At 39.1% G+C, this 7,442-nt stretch overlaps 1 long non-coding RNA gene across 1 annotated transcript; it reads left to right on the forward strand.

Annotated features, from left to right (window-relative positions):
* The first annotated feature begins 527 nt into the window (after window positions 1–527).
* On the forward strand, window positions 528–7,065 carry LOC133952311 (uncharacterized). The gene is made up of 3 exons (XR_009920532.1): window positions 528–986; window positions 3,367–3,428; window positions 6,101–7,065. It is a non-coding gene; the product is annotated as an uncharacterized LOC133952311 (long non-coding RNA).
* Window positions 7,066–7,442: the final 377 nt, after the last annotated feature.

The following is a 7,442-nucleotide window of genomic DNA, read 5'->3' on the forward strand; positions in this document are numbered from 1 at the left end:
GATTTCTTACCAACAGACGAGTGAGACATAATGCTGGTAATATTGTCTGACACCAGATAATATTTGTATTCATCCCATTAATAATTGTCCCTATTCGTACAGTATTAACTCCTCCTAATAGTCAGCAGAAAATATGCTTCACTGTTTTTTTGCAGTTTAATAAAGTAGACACACACAGAAGATGAACAGAACAAAAGACATACAAATAAAAAATGCTGTTGCAAAACTCGTTGCCTGCAGGTGGTGCAAATAAACCTATTACTTTATATTGCCTCTACAGTATTGGCTGAGGTCTGAAGGTGGAGGACCAAAGCTTTAGTCTTTAGAATAAATGAAACAGTGTTTCTCTGTTTATCATTTAAACTCGCCCTCCTCTTTTTCTATCAGGCCACCTGCTGCTCTTTCTTCTCATCACCTCACTCTCAAGGCTGAACTAGAACACAGGTAGGAATCGTTTACACCGGAGGTTTAGGCTCCAACTTCTCCTCCAAAATGAGCCTCCATAGAGTCAGTCACAAAAAATAAATACAACCCAGTGTTCATAGACGAATTCACTACAATAGACTAAATGTATGCTGCCTCTTGAAAGTCAATCTAAAATGTAGAAAAATTGAAATTTTACAACTGTACTGTGGTGGAAGCAATATCAAAGATATACATAGATATAAAGTTACCCAAGTCACATGAATGACCTTTTCTTTAGAAAGACCCCGCCTCCTCAGTATTACTGGATGGGACATGGACCAAACCAAAGAAAGAAATCAAAGATTGTTTCCATCATTTTAGGAAGTTCTTCCCTCACACTGAGGTATTTTCAAGTGTTCATTTCACGATATGTTAATGAGTTATTTGATGTTTGATGTTGCCTTTTTACGGGACATCAATACCAGTGGCTCCATCTGCTGATCACTGCTGCGCAGACTGCGTATATTTCTGGATGGATGGAGGAAGTGGAGAAGCATTTCCATCTTTATAAACAGCCTTTGGTAACTACCACTAAGTTTCTAAGATGCACTTATCTCTTTTGCAAAAGCCTTTCCCCTGAGAAAGTGAGTCATAGTTTTGTAGAGTTCGAGTTTAAACACAACAAGGCCATAAAGGTGGAGAATTGACAAGATCAGACTTTGTGTCTCATGGTGACATTCAATGTTCCTGACGACCTGTTACTATCATTTTGCACCTTCTAAGCAATAACGCGTTTTAGACACATACAACTTTAAAACATCAAATCATACATGTGTTGCATTTACAGATGTATTTTACATAAAATATGAATTGTTACAGCAACAAAGAATCCAACACAATGGCCATATTGACATACTACGGAAGAGGCAATCAGTACTGCTACAAGTGGATTTCACTTGAACAAACAGTAACATTGAAAAAACACATGCCACAGAAGGATATAATTAGTTTTGTATGGGTGAAAAGGGGGAAATCACTATTTAGACATAATGCACCTTTGAAGAGCAACACACACAGTCAGACAATTAATATTGTCCTGCAAAACATTGTTGATAGTGTCAGATGATACGAGGTGGGGGAATTAGCATAACAAAAAAGAATACCAACAGACATTAAAATAAACATGAGCTGGGACTAAGAGTCGCAGTACCAATTAAGGGTAATAATGAATGGGAGGAGCAGAAATTATAGTCATTGAGTAGACAACTGTGTGGAATGAGAGGGGTTCAAGGGATGTGAAGGATGGGGACAAAGATGAGAAACAAGATTTTAAGAGACGAGGAAGAAGTGAGCTGGAGTTAGAGGAGACAGGAGGGATGGGGGATTTATAAGGGACAGTCGTAGGATATGACAGGATGGAGGGCTGAGACATTTGGGGAAGGATAGGTGAAGACGGATATAAGGAGGCAGATAAGGGAAGCAAGAAACAGGGGAAAAGACGAAGAGAATGAAGACAGCCAACATGTAAAGGGAAGGGAGAAGATGAGAGGGGATAAGGAGAGGGCACCAATGTTCTTTTTTTTTGTCTCTGGGTGAATCTCCTGAGGCTTTAACATGTACAGTATACATACATACATACACACACACACACACACACACACACACACAAACACACATGCACACATACTGAATGTTTCATGGCTTCCATTTGCAAGATTACATCTTTCAATTAAGACTGAGATGGTTGTCTTGTGCACTGTGTGTGTGTGTGTGGGGGGGAGGGGGTGTGGGTAAAGGGTAAATTCTTTTAGAATCTTAATTTAATATTTCTCCTATGACAGATTCACAAATTAAGGAATGTTTGTCTGTGACCAAATAAAACACAGAGATTTAATCAAAATGTAGATTGTCATTAAATAGCTGACAGAGGATTACGCTGACTAAAATTATCAAACCCTGATTCCAAGGACAGCTGACCTCTATGTTTGTATTCTTGATTAAAAGGTTATTTCATGACATGTGAAACCAGCAAAGGAATATTGTCATGTAATTTACTTGACAAAATTTGAGGAAACATTTTCATTATTATACAAACTGGCACCAACAGTCACACTTGCTCCTCTGTTTTTGCGATGCTTTGCGCTAAATGCCTTCGAGATGCTAACATGCTCATAGTAACAATGCTAACATGCAGATGATAACAAATATCATTTTTAACAATTTTTTGCATTGTGTAATAGCATAAAATCTGTATATTATTAGCACTAATCTCTTTAAAGGCTAATGGGAAATAAATATGATTTCAAGTTAGGAATTTAGTTATAAACAAAATATTTTGACCTGATTATGAAATTACATAAAAAGGGGATCGCCAAAGTCATTGCAATATATTTATCAAATATCCTAAAACAAATGTGGGCCATGTTCATCTAAAACGTGGGTCACTTTTTTATTAGTTTGTTACAATTTTGTCACTGAATTCGTGAGAGTGAAATAGAAGTTCCATGTTGTTTGTTGAAATCTGTAGAAGAGAGTGAATGTAGCTGCAGAGCTCAAGTGGGGCTTCTCAGAAACACTATGACATTAATTGGAAGTTTCCCTGATATAACTTATCAATGCATCTTGCCAATAAAAAAAAAACAAAAAAAAACTGACTTTAAAAAGACAAACAAAACATATCATATATATATTATATTTAAAAAGCAGCTATCACGTAAATATAAAAGCAAATTGAAATAGAACTTTGACTCATATAATAAGAAACACATAATTTTCTTGCCACATTATTTTTAACTCCAGGGGCTTAAGAAGCTCATTTTGTCCCAGAAAAACAAAAAATGTATTGCTTAAATTGTGTGGCTTTATTTCCTTGTTTTTCTGCAAACTGTATTCATTAAGTGTAATAATTTCAGACTTGCTCTTATGCTCTTTCTCTGGTATGAATAAATTATTACCCCACAGTGCGTGGGACCCCTCCTCTCCTCTGGATAGCCCAGATGCTGCAGATAGAAATAACACCTCATGTGAGTATGCTTGTGTTTCTCATCAAGAACAGTTTATTTGACCTCGAAAAATGTTACATTCCGTAGAAGCCGGAGTTATCTGCAATGATCACACTCTCACTCGGCTGCGCACAAGGATGGTTCTCCTGGAGTACAAAGAAACCCAGTGGATGAACTGCACGTATGCTGACATATTCATCCGTGTGGCAGCGTAACACAGCAGAGAGACAGAGTGGGGGTAGATAATTGCCCAAGTCAGAAAGCTTAACGCATCTGCAGCAACAAACACCTATTATCAGCTGTCAGCCTATTGTCCACATATCCAATTAGGGGCTGTCATGTTATGGTGTGTAAACAAACCCAAATGATGTGAGATCGCTCTCCCACACACACACATCGCCTGCTGACATTGGGCCTTCATTTATTCTGCCATCACACAAACCACTAAACCATTCCAAACCCGTATCAATGTGGCCTAAGTGTCGTTATAATTGCTCAAATCTCATCTCGTCTGACACCGTTCCTCCCCTTAATGTCAGAGATGGATTTTGGCTCGGGTACCAGTCCATTTTCGGGAGATAAAGAGGATAGACTCAGGTTACTTTAATGGAAAGAGTATATCACTGATTATTGATGTGATTCAGGGCATTATGCATCATTAACTGTGCTGAGGGCCGACACTTTCCCAGGGCTTGTGTGAGGATATCTTGCTCTTTCGCAAAAAAGAAAGTTGCTTCTGTAAAGAATCAAGTGTTTACTTCCCCTGCGAAGTGACAGATGCTATCTCACTTGTGTCATTAAAGCCTCCTTCTGATGGCTGCACTGTGGCCATCCAGTGAAATTGTCTGCTGAGCCTTGTTTGTGTTTTGCATTTAGTGGCCCGCTGCTTTGACGGCAGCCAAGGCACGTAATGAGGAGTTTCTGTTCACAAGGCCCGGACCATGATAACAAAACCAAACAGCTTGCGAATGCCAGTTTGTGTTGGCTATGAAAAACAGTTTCCTCAGTAAGCCCCTGTCAGATGAAAAATTTATTAATTTGGTTTTGACAAAGAAGATATTACATAACAATGTGTCCTGACATCCTCTCATGAGGGAGAAAGGATCCTCTGTTGTTCCATGGAACAAATGTGTTGTCTTAATTCCACACTCTGCTCTTCCACCTCCACCTGCTCTTCAACAGATCGGAGGGCTGAACTATCATGAATCATCTCTTAATCGTCAACTAATCACGTTTTACTCGACTTTTTCTGTCCCTTTTCGTTGATCTGCGACTGGTTTGCCATATTTCTCATTTGAAATATCTCATGTGTGGTGTTATGGCTTCTCTCTCCATAGGTGGTCCAGTTGTGTCATGCATAATAAATGACCCCTGGTCTAGTTCCGCCTTAACCTGCGTGACTTCCACTTTATTTATATCTAAACTGTCATTTCACAATCATTCATGAACACGCACACATGCACGCACACACACGCACACAATTTAAATATGTCTCCAGATAAGTTGAAACATTGAGCTTTTTTTTTTTTATCTAATATCCCGCAGGTCTCAGTTCTTCTGCTCTGTTGTTACTGTGTATTGTATGTGCACTTCAACACACATGCATTCATAACAAGCGTAACCCTCCATTATGTACAACATGCATATCTCTGTCACTATCTGTTCTCCGCAGTCATTGTTCTGCGGTGTGACTTGAGAGAGTCAGAGAAACAAAAGCAGACCAGTGAACTGTTAACCGATGGGTATCATCACCCCTGCAAAATCAACCTTTTTTAATGAATATGCTTTGTTTGTCAGCAGACCTTTGCCTCCTGTTGATTAGATAAGAAACAGCTAAGCCGGCGCAAACAGCAAACGCTATAGCTCCAGTGAAGCAGTATAGATGCAGTAGTTGTGTGTGGATACCAGAATCTCAAACTAATCAAACGTTTGTAATTTACCTCCTCGTACAAAAACTGTTTCCCCTCATCGAATGTGTTGAATTATTGACGAAGACATTGATTTGTTTCAAACAAGTGGAGCAATTTGGAGAGTATTTTAAAGTAATCTGAGACAATAATTATAATAAAGCTCTCAAACCTAAATGAGAGAATCAGGTTTGGTAGGAAGTTCTGCACTGACTCATGATCAGCTAATTTCCATTATTTGAATAGTTTGTATGTTTGATTGTGAGCTAAGATCACACAAAACAACAGGAAGGATGCAGTATGGGTTAAAGCAGAACCCCATTACATTTTGGTGCAGATCCAGGGATTTCTTTCATTACCTTTAACATTGAGTGATGAAGCTTTTTAAAAAAACATTTTCACCAATGTCCCAGGGAATAATTCATGGCTCTTGATAAAAAGAAAAAAAACTGGCACATTTAAGTGACTGATATCTGTGAGTATGGGCACTTTGGTGCAGCTTGACTGGATTTAAGACCGTCAGGCCTTGGGAAAGGTATGCACTCTACTTCTAGTTTTAATTCAGATTTTATGGATATGCTGTCAGGTAACTCAAAGCAATCGGTCGAGGAAAAAAACAGGCTTTGATTTGAAGAACCACTCAACCAACCACTGTCCTTCTCATACCCAATGTGTCTGTGTCTTAACCTGCTGCAGTGTTTCAACCCTGACCCTTCCTGACCACCTCATACCATTCAGTCGGCTGACAAACATCAATTCTAAGTTTTATATGCTTCTTGTCCACAGGGCTTCAAGTGAATGAGCCAGTTTGCCTCTGTAATCTGACATGTCCTGCACCTCACTTCCTGTTTGGATCTTCACCTCAGCCCCACAGTCCACAGAGATTTCACCCAATCTAGAGAATCCTCACCACCTACTCCAGCTGCAACCATTTCCCCCACTACAATGGACTGGTAAAAATTACCCATCTCTCAAACAAAAAAAAAGAAAGTAGTTTTCTCAAACTTTTTCTTTCCTTTATTTTGTGCTCTTTTTCGGGACCTAAATTGAGGCATTAATGCATTTTTAGTAGACAAAAATATATTCCTTGTATATGTGCTCTATGAGGCAGATTTATACAAATTCATGTGTCACACACAGATACATGTATTCTATACCGTGAGGCCATGTTTGCATTTGCATGAAGTATATGCAGGTCAGTGTAATAAAACATTTATTTTTCTCTCCCATCTGCTACTTTGTAAAACAACACACAGCAGCAAGCAGTACACACACCACTACTCATATATTAGCAGGCACCCACACTCATGCACAGGCCAAAACTGCATGGTAAGTTTGAAGAACAGTGCCTTGTGTTTACAGTTGTGTGGATAAGGGATAAGCTTGTTTATTATTTATGACGACAAGGGTTAGTTTTCATGTTTTTGTTTCCAGCTTAACTGGACTTAAAAGAGCATTCAGAGGACAAAACGCCTAAAAGGACGACTTGCTAACTATTCGTGTATGAGCTGAAATATGAAGTGAAGCTATATTCAAAAATATGCTTAAAAAATTTCAAGTTTCTCTCTTGTGTTTTGTTTGAAATTCAAAAACAGTGCTGCAGTCCATGCAGGGATGTGTGTCCTTAACCTGGGTCAACACGGAGGGAAACTCCACTGCTGTAGTTAATGTACATGAGCTGTGCTGCCTCCCTGGCATTGAGGGGGAGAGTGAATGAATCACCATCTTTAATAAATGTTCTTGATAATGAATGTTGGTGACTTTCCAAGTTGGATCAATAGACAGTCCTGCCAATGGTGTTGCACTATTCCACTGGGCTGCAGGTGGCAATGACATGCCAAGATTTGATGCAATGCGCCAACAAAAGAATAGGAAAGAACACTTCAAGGTAGCAGGCAGGATTCAGCACCAAAGCATTCACACAATGCATCTCAGTAGTGGTGAATGGACTACATTTATATGGCTCCTTTCCAGGCTTATCGGCAGCTCAAATTAGTTTACACGTAAAAGGGATAGTCCACCGCAAAATGAAAATGCACTCTTTATCTATTCACTACTATGAGGATGGAGGGGTGGGTGTTTTTAGCCTAAATGTCCACTACTGGAAGTAACGATGCTAACACACAAC

This window comes from Platichthys flesus, chromosome 4 (assembly GCF_949316205.1).
Source record: "Platichthys flesus chromosome 4, fPlaFle2.1, whole genome shotgun sequence".
Lineage (NCBI taxonomy): Eukaryota > Metazoa > Chordata > Actinopteri > Pleuronectiformes > Pleuronectidae > Platichthys > Platichthys flesus.